The sequence below is a fragment of the Euwallacea fornicatus genome, chromosome 31 (assembly GCF_040115645.1).
Source record: "Euwallacea fornicatus isolate EFF26 chromosome 31, ASM4011564v1, whole genome shotgun sequence".
NCBI classification, from domain to species: domain Eukaryota; kingdom Metazoa; phylum Arthropoda; class Insecta; order Coleoptera; family Curculionidae; genus Euwallacea; species Euwallacea fornicatus.
Window position 1 is genome coordinate 344,784 of NC_089571.1, and position 16,789 is coordinate 361,572.

The 16,789-nt window shown below is 35.9% G+C and overlaps 1 protein-coding gene across 2 annotated transcripts in view; it reads left to right on the forward strand.

Annotated features, from left to right (window-relative positions):
* The first annotated feature begins 410 nt into the window (after positions 1–410).
* LOC136348092 (uncharacterized) overlaps positions 411–16,789 on the forward strand; it is a 53,520-nt gene continuing 37,141 nt past the window's right edge. Inside the window, exon 1 of one of the 2 annotated variants that reach the window (XM_066298668.1) lies at positions 411–472. The gene's annotated coding sequence lies outside the window, so the exon portion shown is untranslated. Of the gene's footprint in view, positions 473–11,231; positions 11,424–16,789 lie in introns of those variants that run through there. The other variant, XM_066298667.1, reaches the window with a different exon arrangement.

Genomic DNA, 16,789 nt, shown 5'->3' on the forward strand with positions numbered 1-16,789 from the left:
GACCGTTCGACCGTTCATCAGTTTCTCATATGTTGCTAGGTCTCCAGTAATTAGTCTAATCATATATGTCGGGGTGTTTCTGGCACGTGAGATTATTCTTTTGCAGAATCTTATTTTGGTCAAACCAATTTTTTCTAGATTTTGGCGGAATAAGTCGTCGCTGATTTCGAGGTCCACTCCGGTCACAACGGCTGAGTAAGTGGGTATTAAAAGGGGGTTGGCCGTTGAATTTGATGTGTTGAGGGTGGAATTTGGTGAAGACGTGAGATTGAATGACGACACGGTTCCGCTGTTGGTCAGCGTCATCAGGCCGTTTGTTGTTGTTTTCTCATCATTTGTTTTGATACGGAAAGTTTTTTCAAGTTTGATAATTATGTCTTGATTTCCCGGAACCAGCTCCTCCCATCTGAGGGCGAACTCCAGTCTCGAGATTGTTGTCTTTAAGTACACAGTGAATGTGTGTGATTTGTTGGTAAGTGGTTTTTTTCCTGTGATCTCGATTGTTGTTTTTATTTTGGGTGATGTTAATGTTGATTCTGAGGTTGTTGGCGTTGATGTTGTATCCATATTATTGGTTTCGGCAGTGATTTGTCTCTCGAGGGCTGGTCTTTTCGTTTCAACTCGAGGAGTGGTTGGAGTAGTGGGTGCGGATTTTGGTTTCCTCCCACGTTTTTTCGCTCTAGGCACCTGAAAAGGCCCGTCCCGAGAGCCCTGATCCGATTCGGATTCAAAGGAACTCCCAGGATCCATGATCCTTGAAAGAGAGCGCGAATAGCTCGTATATATCGATGCGTTTTACGGGTTGGGTTTTTAACTCGACCGCACGACGCGATAAAAAATTGTTTATGTTTAGGCACTATTATCAGGCGATACGTCCGATCCGTGCGAATGCTCGGTTAGACTCCTAAAATAATATTTACATGGAAATATCAGTTTATTTTGTTGTTGAACTGTGAACGAGATATCCCAAGATGCCCCCAGTGAGACAGCGTCGAAATTTTTCCTACGTTTCGGATTTCGATAGAGGGCGAATTATCGGCATGAAGTAGGGTGGACTTCCTTTTCGTGAGATTGCCCGAAGAATGAATCGGAACCGCACCACGATTGGGAGAATATGGTCTTCATGGTCTGAAGAAAGGGTTCAGCAACATCGTCCACCTGGACGTCCTCCCCGTAGCAGCAATGCACGTGAAGATCGACTTCTTAAACGGATGGCCATTGATGATCGATTTCAAACAACAATGTCTGTCGCAGTAGATTAGATGGGAGCTCTAAATCGTCGGGTGTCGATGGCAATAGTTTACAGAAGAATTTCGTCTTTTGGCCTGCATTCATACCGCCCAAATCTACGACTGCCACTAAACGCCCAACACCAAGCTTCCAGATTGGCCTGGTGTTAAGAACGAGTTGATTGGAGTCATGAGTGGAACAATATCGTCTTCAGTGACGAGTCGCGATTTTGTTCATGGATCAATGGTAATCGTAGAAGAGTCACACGATACCGAGGTGTAAGAAGAAATTTACAGTTTTATGAAAGGCGCCACACAGCTTTAACTCCTGGTGTTATGGTCTGGGGTGCGATATGTGTTGGTCGAAGATCTTTTTTGTGTTCATTCCAAGCACCCTAAATGCACGTCGCTACATTAACAATGTTCTGAGGCCAGTATTAGTACCCTTCATGCAAACTTTACGAAATGGCATTTTCCAATAGGATAATGCAAGACCACATATTGTGAACATTACTCGACAATACCTGGAAGAAATACAATTGGAAATACTGCCTTGGCCTGCACGGTCACCGGACCTATCGCCCATCGAACATTTTTAGGACATAACGAGTCGCCGTCTTCGAAATTTACCGAGTTCTCCAAACAATGTGGATGACCTACGATATCATCTTGAGGTAGCATGGAATGAAATATCCCAGGAGGATATTGATCATTTGTTGCAAAGCATGCGGCGAAGAGTACGTGCTTGCATTGCCGTACGAGGCGATGTCACTCATTATTAATTTTTTAATTAATAAATGTTGTATCTTTTTACTGAAAGTCTGATCATTTGATACTCCATTATGAAGCATTATTTTGCCCAAGTTACAAGACTTAATTATTATTATTACTGGGTGGTGCATTTCATGTGAAAGTGAGTGTATGTTTGGATCCGATGGTATTCAGTGGTCAAGACGTCCTGTCAATCAAAGATTTAATTCCCCCTGGTTTTGACCTCATCACTGGTGAAGTATTAAAGCAACTTCCCAGGAAATCTGTAATAAAACTTGTCAATCTTATTAACGCATCCTTCAGATTGAAGTACGTTCCTAAGATGTGGAAAGTAGCAGAAGTCGTCATGATTCCCAAACCAGGTAAACCTCCTAATGACGTAGCATTGTATAGACCTATATCGTTGCTACCAGTCATCTCCAAATTATATGAAAAAACACTCCTCAAGAGGCTAAAACCCATAGTAGAAGAAAAGAATTTGATACCTTCTCGTTAATTTGGATTTAGAGAAAGTCACTTCACAATTGACGAAGTACATAGAATTATAAATGTCATCGAAAAATCACTAGAAGAAAGGAAAGTCTGTTCCATCGCCTTCCTCGACGTTGCACAGGCCTTTGGTAAAGTATAGCACGAAGGATTGTTCCATAAACTGAACCAGTTTCTGCCACAGCAACATTCACAGCTCCTACAATCCTATTTATCAAGAAGATATTTCAGAATCAAACAAGAAGATGCCTACTCTGAAATAAAGGAAATCCGAGCAGGGGTACCACAAAGTACTGTGCTGGGTTCAGTACTCTATCTATTATATTCTAGTGATGTCCCAAGTCTTGAACAAGAAACAATAGCAACATTTGCTGATGACACCGCAGTCATTGCTATCGGAAGAGATCATGAAGAGGCTGCTGAAAAACTCCAAACCTCTATTAATAAAATTAATATCTGGACTAAAATCTGGCGAATCAAGGTAAATGAAAACAAGTCTGTACGTACAGACTTTACCAATAAACAAAAGCAACATCTACCCATCCGGATCAACAATACTCAGATTCCTCATGCCGACTCGGTTAAATATCTGGAAATGACATTAGACGCGAAACTCCGCTGGAAAGTTCATGTCAAAAAGAAACGTGAAGAACTGGGCATCAAATTAAGAAAAATGTTTTTGGTTATTGGAAGAAATTCCAAGTTATCTACATACAACAAACTGTTATTATACAAACAAATACTGAAATCTGTTTGGACCTATGGTATTCAACTCTGGGGTTGTGCCAGCAAGAGCAACATACAAGTGATCCAATGATTTCAGAACAAAGCACTAAGGAACATCGTTGATGCACCTTAGTACTGTCGAAACAGAGACATCCATCGGGACCTTCAAATGGAGACTGTTGATTCAAACCATCACCAAAGTTGCCAGTATCCACGAACAAAAGTTACTTAACTATGTGAATGTCGAGGCCATCCAGCTCTTAGACCACACAAACATAGCAAAAAGACTCAAGAAAACCAAGTCTTTCGAGTTAGTGAAATAGTGATAGTGAGAAGCAGATTATTGTGCGGTATTTGTGCTACATGCTAAGTTTAGTGTAGTAAACTTATTAGATCTTAAGGCAAACTAGTAAGACCTTAGTTTTAATCATCACGTAATAATTTAAGTTAGAACAAAATTGCTCATTGATCTATTTAAAAGATCAGATCGTAATAGTTTTAAAGGATCTTGTAAAGAGTATCTTTTAATTAAAAAAAAATAAATAAAAAAAAAAGATTTAATCCGAAATATATTAGACCCACTATGAAACATGGCGGTGGGAGCACTTTAGTTTGGGGATGTTTTTCTGGACGTGGAATGGGACCACTCGTCAAAATGAATCAAACTATGGACCGCTATGTATATGTCGGAAATTTATTAGTCCTTAAGTGATAAAGTGTAACATTACGAGCTGATAATATGACGAAGGGCAGGCTGACAGGGCCACCTTAAGGAAAAGCACTGTCGAACGAGGTCGCTACCACCAAGGGCGAAATCGAGAGGCCATGTGTGCGAGCTTTCGTCGGAAACAGGGACTAGCAGATACCTTAATCCCTCGGATTTGAAGGACTCGCGAGATCTGGAAAACCAGAAACCAAAAAGGGACAGGCAGATTAAATTGACAAGTGAGGAGAAGCGATCGTGTGGTAGCGAATTCGTTGGTTTTGCCCTTTTCTGTGCTTTCCATTAAAAGTGAACTAAATACTTTATATCATCATGGAAGATCTCCCTATTGACGATCCGACATATACTTAAATAATTTACAAAACACAATGGTGCCCTACAGTGAAGAAAATCTCTCTCTTTCCTGGAAGTTAATGCATGACAACGATCCTAATGGTACCGCCGAAATGGTTAAGGAGTTCTCGGCTTCTGAACAAGTGGACATAATCACATGGCCAGCCCAAAGTCCAGACCTCAACCCTATTGAAAACCTGTGGAAACAACTTGAAGTCGCTATTCGGAAGGAAAGCAAGGAGAAATTTAAAATTAAAGAAGATTTATTTGTCGAGCTTTCACAAACCTGGAAGGCTATACCTGCGGAAGAAATTATGAAACTTATAGAATCGATGCTTAGAAGATGCCAAGCAGTCATTAAAAGCAAAGGGTTTCCTACTAAATATTGAAATAATCATAATTTATTGTACATTTTATAAAAGTTTCTCCACTTACGGCCGCTACTGTACAGGGTGTTTCCTAAGTATGGTACATAACTTCGGGAGCGTGTTCTATAGCTAAAATAAAGGTAATTTTGTTATATAAACTATGTATATCCCAAAAATGCTTCGTTGCGGAAATACAGGGTGTGAAAAGTCTAAAAAATAATTTTTTTAAAAATATTTCCGAAACTGTTGGAGACATTTTAATGAAATTTTGCAAGGTTTGAGAGTTAGCAACGGTGCGTATTTTACGCCAAAAACAGTGGCTGTTGTGTAACCAGTGGCGTGCGGGCAGGATAATTGCTGGATATTTTTAAGTAAAAATGTGATACGCCACTGTTCTTTTCCAATATTTTGTTCCTTTTTTAATTACGTGTTCAATATGAAAGAAAAAAAGTCTCTTAACTTTTTTTCGTAGGACGCACCGTTTTCGAGTAAGTAAATAAAAAACTGCAATGTAATAAGTACTATTGATGAATGAATACAGCACCATTTTTATTTATTTTTATTGTTTAGCTATAAATAGCAATCATAAAAATAATCATTTCTGACACAGAATCAAAGCAAATGTTGAAAATGGCCACCTTCTGATAAAATGCACGATCCCATTCGTCTCATCATTGATTGTCTCACTCGTTCAAAAACTCCTGCAGTATTTCTTATGGCATTGCAACATTGAATTATTCGATTTCTTAAATCATCTTCATCTAATACAGGTGTCATATACACGAGCGACTTGAGGTGACGCCACAAATAAAAGTCTAAAGGATTCATATCGGGACTGCGAGCTGGCCAAATTTGAGCAGCTCCGCGTCCAATCCAGCGATTAGGAAAAGTGTTGTCGAGGTACTGACGAGCAACACGGCTGAAGTAAGCTGGGGCATAAACCAGAAATTAGCTCTTACTTGTAGAGGAACATCTTCCAAGAGGACATTTAGTTCTTTAGTTAGAAACTGACTCTACGAATTATCATTTAGTCGAGGGGATAAAAGGTGTGGTCCAATAAGATAGTCATCAATAATCTCTATCCATACATTTAGTGAAAATGATTGCTGAAAGCGACTTTCTCTTATTGCATGAGGATTTTCGTAAGCCATGAATGAAAATTAATGATTGCTTCTCACGAAAAAGTTGCCCCATCAGTAAATAAAACTTCACTAAAAAAAAAGTTGTTATGAGCCTCTGTATGGAGTTGTAATGTGACCGTGAGGAATTATACGAGAATTAAGATACAACACTTTTATTCAACTTCTCAATGGTACAAGAGCAAGACAACACTAGGCATTAACTATCGGTTTCTGAGGACGAATCTGCATGACTTCTGTAGGAAATCTGTCCTTTCAAGGGGTTCCGAGTTACTTATATGCTACTGCTTGTCATTAAGGGTAGTTTGTAGATTAGCCCGAACTTAGAACTTTGCACCAGCAAATTACATTAGAATGAATTTACTGTATATAAACAAAGATAATATCTAAATGTAGCAAATAGCTTAATTGTTCTGTGATGTGTCTAAATGTTCAAAAGAGATATTCCATGAGAACTAAGATAATACGGGAGGTACATTACAGAGTAACCACCTACTGAAATATAGCTTTGGCTGAAAATCGCGGAGCAACAGAGCTTGTACTCGTTGTATGTGGTATAGGAATTGTCTTGGGGGGAATTATGTAATTCCCCTGGACAATGTAGTAGTTAGTGAGTTCTGCTTCCGCGGCTGGTTCTAAACCTTTTGTTTCCGAAGGACCACTCTCGTTTTTGTCAGACCGAAAGAAACTGAGTTGAATTGAATTGCTTGATTGACTTTTTGAATTTGTATATTAACGAAGTTCTTAGCTTAAAGGTGTTGACAAGTGATTGGTGTCTGATGATTTCAAGGGCAAATTTTGACTTTTTGCGAATTGTTAATCTCTGATGAGGTCTAGTGTGAACTGACTAAAAAGTGAGTGGAAGCCTCAACAGTCAGTTCCCACTACCCTTCCCTTGTCACACGGTAACGACCCTTTATTGAATTATTGGAATTGGACGTCCTCCGCGATACCAGGGATTGGTCCTTTGTTTGCCTCTAGTTGGGTTGAAATCACCCTGTATATTCGTACAGTTTGTCCTCTGGAGAAGCTGCTGTACCTCTCCAGGGCACTGATGTAACTTAGTGGTACCTGCTTCCGCGGCTGGATCTGTTTGAGTTTGTACCGAAGGACCATTCTCGTTTTTCCAGACAGAAAGAAACTGGATTTATGCACTCTTGTTTGAGTTTTTAATGCTTTATTTCGTAAATAATGTAACTCGTGGTTCCAAGCAAAACAGGTGGTAAAAGACTGTACTTAGTTGACGTTTTAACAATAACTAGCCCCTGGTATTTCCAAGAACAACTAGTTTGATTGGGTTGCAAGAGTTTGTAATTGAACCCCTTGAATGATGAAATCACACCTTGCTTGTACATATATGCATTGTTAGTGATGCTGGTACACTGTATATGTGTTGAGCGATGCGAGGGTTGATTAAAGAAGATTCTCCTGAGAAAACACAGACGGAACTGACTTGAGTTCGTTTCTTCGGTTCCCCTCTCCCCAGATCTCGGACATCCCCACAGGGGTTGAACCGTTAGTCTAACGAGGCGGTTGGAAATTCCCATCGTTGGTCAATTCAATTTCTGTCCTTCAATTTATTTTAGTAATCATAAAATTGGGTTCCACGGGAACCGGGAACCAACCCTTTGTTGGTCTCTGATTTTACGGTTACCAATATGTACTTCTCTTAACTCAGAAGTTGAATCTTGGACAATGGCCCACGTGCGACTGATATTGCATCGTTCTAAGACTTCTCGGGAAATTCCAGATACTTTTATTATCTAGCAGCAAACTGTACTGCCGCTACCCTTTGAATTTCGGGACTTGATGATACCACAGGTTTATTGGTCCCCCGGGTGTTAGCCCTCTTTAGAATATTTTATTGCAGAAATCAGGGAATTCCCAGAAAAGTCTGAAGAATTTTCAGACACAGTTTAAATGAAAAGAATTACACTTAAAAATAGATTAAATTATTTAAAAATGTTAATTTAATTGTGTAAAAAAATTGTTTGTACTTTTAGTGAAGGTTCGGAGTGACTTTATGTATATAAACATAAATTTCACGTAAAAACTTCAAATGCACTCTACTCACCAACTTCTCGTTGTTCTTAAAAAAAGTTTACTACATTTCAGATTCATCACTGTAATTTCTTTAAATTATTTATGGCCGTGGAGGTTATTAAAGATCGCTATGACAAATAATCCATCGGAGGCAAATCCGGCGAGCGCGGGTCCCAATTCGCCGGAGCACCATTTCCTTTATCGATCCATCTGCGTGGGTACTGTTGATGTAAATGGTTGCACACGTTCATAGTGAAATGTGGCGGAGCACCGTTGTGCATAAACCATAAATTTTACCGAAGTTATAAAGGCAGATCTCCCAATAAACTTGGCAATGTATTTTGAATATGTTGTAAATCACTTTCACCATTTAATCGGAGCGGCAAAATAACAGGACCTGTATAAAATTATTAATTACACCTGCCCACGCATTAATCTTAAATTCGTGTTGATGATATACCACTTTGCTAGAATACGGATTTTCATCAGCATAAACATGTTCATTGTGTAAGTTAGCAATTTCACTTCTCATAAAATAATTTTCATCCGTGTTTGTAATAAAATTAATGTCGTGTTTTCTCTTCTCATGGACAAATCGGCAAAAGCTCAGTCATAAATCAAGATTCATATGTAAAAGCTCTTATACTCTTTAGATGTGATGGGCATAAAGTAATTGCTCTTTAAAAGTTCTATTAACGTCTCTCAGTACTCTTATTTCTAAATGTGAGCGCTGGATGCTTAATTTTGGATTTTTACCGTTTCGCTCCAAAGTTTCTTCTTCAATTTTAGGGACCCTCATCGTCCATTTTCGCCCGTAATTAACAGTTAGAGGACTGAAACTACCGCTCTTGCGAAATTGCCTGTCGATGGCAATACACGTTTGGTAGTTTGGTCTGCACCAGTTTGGAAATCTTTCTGTGCACATCCTAATGTGTTCCCAGCTGTTTCCTTAACAAAATCCATAACCTAATAACATATCTGCCATTTGTAAATTTCTGGGAGCTTCAGCCATCTCAATTTAAAACACAATTGAAGCTTAAATAACACAAAATTTGACAATTTATTACTAACTTGGAAATATCTCTAATATCAACAACATCTATACTCTTGATAGGTACGAGTAGGTACAATTTCATTCGCCCTAAATAAATAATATAACATTTGTATATTCAAATAAAAACTTGAAGATAAAAAAAATAAATATATGAATTGAAAATTAGAATATCTCAAGAAGTAATGTCAGTAGAGATTTGTACCTATAGACCTTTTTGCCATAAAACATGTAGGAAAATACAAATTTAAACAAAATTAATAATAATAATAATAAATAAAAAATAAATTTTATACTGGGTGATAAAAAACTTATGTCCCTTTGAAGAAAGTTCAACTAGCGCTGAGAGCGCCGTCTACAGTGAGCATCGAACACGTAAAAGGACTTTAATTTATCGCCCTTAAAAACCATAAACAGTATTTGCCATTAAAAAATTGACTTTTCTATATTGCACAAAGGTCAATACATATACAGGGTGTCCCACAAGTGTTTCATTATATTTTAGTAGGTAATTGTACATTGAAAAATAATATGACTCCCCACATAAACCATATTCCAATAATGCTTTATTAAGAAGATACAGGGTGTTATATTTTACTTAAAAAATCCAGTTCTTATTGATATATTCGAAACCGCTTGAGATATGTAAGTGAAATTTGACACGTGCATATGCAAAAAAGTTATTTTTAATTTTACCAGTGGCGTGGGTACGGACACCCCTCAGCACATTTTTAAAGGAAAAAAATTGTGCGCCAATGCTTTGTATCAAAATAAAAATTATTTTTAGAAGTTTACTTTCACTTAGAAGAAAAATGCTCACTTGACTCTGTTTCGTCCGTTGTGGCGTTTGCTAGTAAAAAATTGAAAACTGTCTACATGCACGATATCCTATAAATGGTTTTAATGATATTAAATGTGTTCTAAATACTATTTATTTGCTATAACATTACAGAAATTGTTCAAATTGATGGCCATTTTGTTCAAGACCTAATTGAGCTCGCCTGTTCATTGATGTTCTGACACGTTAAAATATTTCAGGTGTGTTTTGGATTTGTGGGCAGGCGGCCATTACCCTTGCTAGCAACCCCTCTTCACTGTCAATAGGTCTTTCAGACACTAAACTCTTTATATATTTATATCAGAAATTGTATTTTGTTAATAGTTTAAGACGATTCCTTTTTTCCTGAAGAAATGTATCGAGTTACCAAACATTCTGTATACAGGGTGTCTCTAAAATGTGCGGAAAAAATGCTATCACAAATTCCTGAGGCTAAAATATGATGATCTAACCCAACTTACCTAAGTCCAAAAGTGGACGATTTCGGAGATACAGAGTGTCAAAAGTGCAATTTGGTTTCAATTTTTCATAAATATTTTTTTCATAACTGGTGTATTATCACAATATTCGATTAGGGGGGTTTTTTGGGGTGACAAATTGAAATCTGCTCTCATTTTCATTGTAAAATGTAGGGGGCGCCACTCGCGATACTTTGCACACATTAAACACGAAATAAATCTTTTTACAAAAAGAAGTCAAAGGACAAGAAAGTTGTATTTTTAATTATTTAGTCTGATACAAGTATGAAATTCAGTAAAAACGGTGGCGTACAATAATCACACCATAAATAACAATCAGGTAACTATTTGCGACGCCACTGGAATTATTGTTTAAAATGTAAAAACATCAAAAGCAGCCCCTTATAATGGTTGCAAACATGCCAAGTTTCATCGAAATCGGCGCAAAGCGTTTTGAGTAATTAATGAAAGTCGACCTTTTAATAAAACTTCGACACCCAGTATCTTGAAAATGATGCAAGTTAGAACACACGTTTGTATGAACATTTTTTCATAAATTATGGTAAGGAATCGTCCTTTAAAATTAATGACATCACTTAAGTTACACCCTGTATATCTATCGGCCCCATGCCTACATTTGAATATTGTCCCCCCGATCGGACGTTCATGATTCAATTTCGGTTATTCAGATTGGAAGTTTAGAACACCTGGAGCACAACACAAATCACTGTTCCTTTCTTATGTGTTTTTATATAAATTTTAATATAACATTAAAAAAAGGGAAGAAGAGATAAATTAAAATCTGTTTAAAAATATAAAATTCTAACACTCTGCAATGAATTAATGAAGTGCTTAAATAAAGAAGGAAAAAAGTCATTTTTCGAGGCAGTGACATGGAAATTACATTAAAGAATGTTTTACAGCTGCATGTAGCCAACTGACGCCTTCTTTCTCCACAACATTCTGGTCTACATGCTAAATGGTACGCTACGTCCTCAGACGTCATCGACACGTTCTCCTACCATCTCCTACCACAAAGCCACAAGCGAAGGCAAAGAAGGAAAATCTGTTGATTCTTTCGTTTAAACAGTTACACGCATAGGCGTTAGCTACGTATTACCACAGTGTGTCGCACAAATCTACCTCTTAATAAAAACTTCGTAACGTTTTAAGTGATATTTATTATTTTACACAGATATTTATTGTTTTACATAGATATTTATTCTTCATCGCACACAAAGGAATTTCATTCGGGTAAGTCATCAAGCCGTGGGACGGCGATAGCAATATACAAAAGCTTATACCAGATTGTTCCTAATGATGTCAGATAATTATTTATGAAAACCTTCAACTAACGAAAAATATGTAGGTAATATCGAACATTACGTAATTAAGTAAATAAGAACCTGCGTAACTGAACAGTTGCTTGGTTACGTTTTTAGTGTTCCATTTGGGAACACTTATGTACATATGTGATATGATTACTCTCGTGTTTTGCTTAATGGACTCGTACCTTAGCAATGAAAATACAAGGTTAGTTAATGTGCTGTATGTTCATAATAATGAATATTTCTTGTTAATGATCAAATCTGGAAATAATCGCCGAAACACTTATTCAGTGTTTTTTTACACTGCTTACACGATTGATATACATGTAGGTCACAAGCAATAATAAACTCCGTTTTTTCAAACCGATACCCTGCAATATTACATTGTTACCCAACAATATTCACATTGTTGTTAGGTTATCTATTTGATTCTAATGTAGAGTGTAGCGTCTACCACAAATATCTGGGTCGTTCCGTATATGTCGACCTTTAGCCTACCAGGTTTATTCGGAAAAATATGAAAAATATTCAAAAGTGTTGAAAAAATGGAAAAATACCAAATTTTTTTTCAGCTAAATTGTGCCAAGAAAATGGCAGATTGAAGTAAAAGTTGTCTGAAATATTATGCAGATTTAAAGTTAGATAATTTGTATTTAACGGTCCATTGTAAAATACGTGAAATGTTATTATACACGGTGTCCCACAATTTGGTGCCAACCCTTAAATTGCGTCATCTATGTGCAGTACCAAGTTGGTGAATAAAAACGTGTCCTGAAGTGCCCTAGGACGGAGACACGGCGCCATGAAAGGGGTTTCAACGATATGATTTTTGCTAAAAAGCTCCTAAACTGCTTAACATAAATGTATGAAGTTTTTGTGTTTCCACAATTTTAATATACTCAATTCAAATATCTAATCAAAGCAGTTGAATGTGAATCATGAACCTATCATTCAGAGTGCTTGTGTTACAAAAACAGCTATATTTGTTTAATGGATACGAATTTTACATTTCCTGGCTAAAAATACGGAAACCTAGAGTTTTTTGCTCAAAAAAGCACTCTTGATTAATATTTCTAATTGTCACCGTTTTTGAGAAAAATACAGTTGAAATAAAAATTTCTTAATATTTTTTATTAATTTGCTTAAGTGGACTTTGAAACAAAAGCTAGTTGTTTAATATTTCACAGTTTGATATTTTTACGTACGGATCAGTTATTGTAAACAAATATTTTTATTAAACTATCGTTACGGAACATAAAAGAAAGCTCGTAATAACCATAAATAAAGTGAACATCACCTAGTTCGTTATGTGTAAAACGTTCCATAACTCACTCTAAATTGAATTTCGACAACTAAAGATTATTCAACTAATTACAAAAAAATATCAAACTATCAAATATTATTTTAATTTATTTACATAATAATTTTATTTGTTATTTTAATGTTATTATTAAGCAGCGAACTTTTGGTTCAAACCGTACTTCATTGTTGCACTGAAAATAATAAAAAATGTATACAGAACATCAAACTGTATTTTTCTCAGAAACGATGACATTTAGAGATAAAATTCAAGAGTACCCTTTTTTGAGTAAAATCTCCAAATTTGCATATTTTTGAAAATAAATGTAAAAATCGCATCCATTAAAAAAATATCGCTGTAATTGTTACACAATCCCTCTCATTGACAGGTCTATGATTGATTCACGATTAACTACTTTGATCAGATATTTGGATTGAGCACGTTAAAATTGTGAGAATACCAAAATTTTATACAAGGTGTTCTCAAAGTTGAATCATTCATTTTAACAGCTGGTAGAACTCGTAAAGAGAAGTCGGTTTACCAAAAATTGTTTATGTAAAAGTTGCAGAATGAAGCAATTATTAATAATTATTTAAAAAAATTAAAATTTAAAAACTTCAATACAAATCTGATTGTTCGTCGTTTTCGACTATTATTTATAAAAACATTTTAGTAATAAACAATTGTTTGTTTACTACTGATACTGGGTGTGACCATTTTTTTGTTTTGCGGTTTTCAGTGAAATTTTCGATTTGATTAGTGTTAAATAAATTCGTACAGTAGTTCGTGTATCATTTTTAATTTGTGGGTGTTTTGTGCAATAAAAATAACATACATTTATCAAGATAATGAACTAGTTGACGTAGGATTAATTTACAGGGTGTGCCAACAAAATACAGCCGCAGCATGTCCCTTGTACGCGAAAAGGTTTCCTTTACGAAATCATCCGGCTCCGCGGATGGAGGAGGTCACGCTGGAAAACTTCCTCTACGAGAAATGGTAGAGATTGAAAATGGCATTTTAGAAATTGTCGGAAACGACTCAACAACGAGCACTAGGTCCATAGCAGCTCTAGTAGAAGTTGCTCATAGAAAAGTCTGGAAAACTATACGACAAAAACAATTTTATTTCTGCCATTACCAACGGGTACAAGCGTTACAGCCCGAAGATTATCTTAAAAGAGTTGACTTTTGTCAGTGGTTTTTACATGAGTATAGCATAAACGAACATTTTACCAAATTCATTTTGGCTACTAACGAGGCTACGTTTACAACAAATGGTGTGAACATTTTCCACAACATCCATGTTTGGGCAGTAGAAAATTCGCATGCTGTGAAAAAAAGTGATTTTTTAGCACAGATTTTCGGTAAATGTTTGTGCTGACGTAGTAAATGGCATGCTTATTGAACCTTACTTTGTACCTAATTGGTTGACAGGAGAACATTATCTTGGCTTTCTTCAAAAAAATCTGCCAGATTTATTAGAAGATGTTCCTTTAAATGTGAGAGAGAATATGTAATTTCCACATGATGGAGCTCAATCACATTTCATACGAGAACACTTAAATAATGAATTTCCTAATAAATGGACAGGAATAGACCATCTCTTGGCCTGCACGTTGCCCAGATCTAACGCACTGAGATTTTTTTCTATGGGGCTATTTAAAACAGTTAGTTAATCACAATGGAGAAGTAAATAATGTGGAAGAACTACAACAGAGCATTGAGAATGCTTGTGATATTATTCGTGGACATCGGGACTTTATTTTTGACGCATGTAGTCACTCATGGGTGCGCCGAGCAAGATTTTGAATCTACCGAACCAATAGTGAGAATTTTGAACAGTTTTTGTAGAACAGAATGTCTTTTACCGGTGAGCATAGCATAATTTTTCATTTTTATTGCGACTTGGAGGTTACAATCTAATATTATTTAACTCTCTTATTCTGCAACTTTCGTATAAACAATTTTTGGTAAACCAACTTTTCTTCACTAGTTCTACCAGGTGTTAAAATAAATGACTCAACTTTGAGAACACCCTGTATATTTATATTAAGTAGTTCAGAAATTATTTAGCAAAAACACTCGCATTGGGACCACCTTCAAGGGGCCATGTCTCCGTTAGGGGCACTTCAGGATATATGTCTATTTACCAATTTGGTATTATTTTTGCTCGTAGATTAGACTGTTTAAGGACTGAGACCAAACTATGGGACACCTTGTATGTTTGAGATTAGAAAGATAAGCTTTGTTCTGATGTCTAATAATACGTATATGCAGGATTGCTCGTTCAACCCATTCATTAAAAGTTTTCTAGGATGTAAAAGCGATACGAATTTGAAAATTTGAAGTTAAGTCAACTTTGATATACAGGGTGTTTCCTAACTACGTGTAAAAAATTTAAAGGCGTAATCCTCGACTGATTTTGAGTCAAAAATGTCTAATAAACATATGTCCGCAAATGCCTTGTTTCCAAGATACAGGGTGTTGACTGAAAGACGTTGAAAAAGGTTTTAAAGATTTCTAAAAGTTTGGTGGTATTTACTAACTTGTTTATTGTTAGTTTTTTTTGCTACTTCCACTACTATAAACAAAATAGTCAGTGTTATTTTGGTGTTTTACTCTCTAAAGTGAAAGAATATAATTCTGTGTCCCAAAAATCAGATTATACCTCAGTTTTGAAAATTTTTCAAATGCCTAATTACACTAATCAAGAAATGGCCAATATGGTTTTTATTTACGGCCTTGCTGATGGTGAGTGTTTGGCAGCGAGGTGCATTTACATGGAAAGGTTTCCAAACCACCAAGCTCCCAACCACCAAACCTTTAAAAACCTCTTTCAACGTCTTTGTGATACAGGATCTCTTATGAAGTAATGGTGGTCATTTTCAGCAATTCTTATAATGAATCATTAAAGCATTCCCCCAAAAAATTGTCTTTTCTAAAATTCAAACACCCAAATTGAGTCATTTTGGAAATAAAATCTCTTTTTCTTGTCACATTTCAGCACCCCGTATCTTGGAAACAAGGCATTTGCGGACATATGTTTATTAGACATTTTTGACTCAAAATCAGTCGAGGATTATGCCTTTAAATTTTTTACTCTTAGTTAGGAAACACTCTGTATAATAGGGAAAACATATATTTTCAACTTCCTACCACTTTCGGCTTGATCGGAAATAACTATAAATATGCTTGTTTCAAATGGGATTATATGTATATTTTTTGGTTTCTAGATTTTACGTAATATTTCGGATCTACTTTCCGTATAATTTACACTATTTAGCTCTTACCGTTTTTGAAATTTTGACATTGAACTAAAAACGTGCTTCCGTAACGACCAATTTTATAATTGCATTTTTCCACAGTTATAGAAGACATAATCTTCATACTTTCCAGAATGTCAATACAGAGTCTTAATTTTACACCCTTGCTATTTATATGACATAGTATTACACAGGGTGTCCAAAATTCCCCTCCTAGCACTCGCGTTTTTAAAATTGCAGAAGTCTTTTTTTTTTAATGGGACACCCTATAACTTTACGCGGTACTAAATAAATAATGTAAATCTCTATTGAACTGTATCAGGGTCACTTATATCTATTTCAAACCATTATTGAAATAATTAAGTGTTATGTGCAACTAGTAGTACATATTCATTCTGGTACTGGGAGTGCCCGTTTGAAATAAGCAAGTCGACAGCTATTTCTGGTTAAACCGAAAGTAACTGGAAGTTGAAAGTATTTTTCAAAAGTGATACACGTCGAAGTTAAATTAATTCCAAATTTTCAAATTCGTATCACTTGTAGATCATAGTAAACTCTTAATAAACGGTTTGGGGGAATAACTCTGTATATGGCGTTGTATGTAAAAAATGTGATTTGTGCAAAGATTTTTAATTTTTAATAATTTTTCTTTTAACTTCATATGTTCCTTAAAAATCTGTAAAAAGGCACAAATCTTCTATATGTACAGTGCTTTGGTATTTTTTCT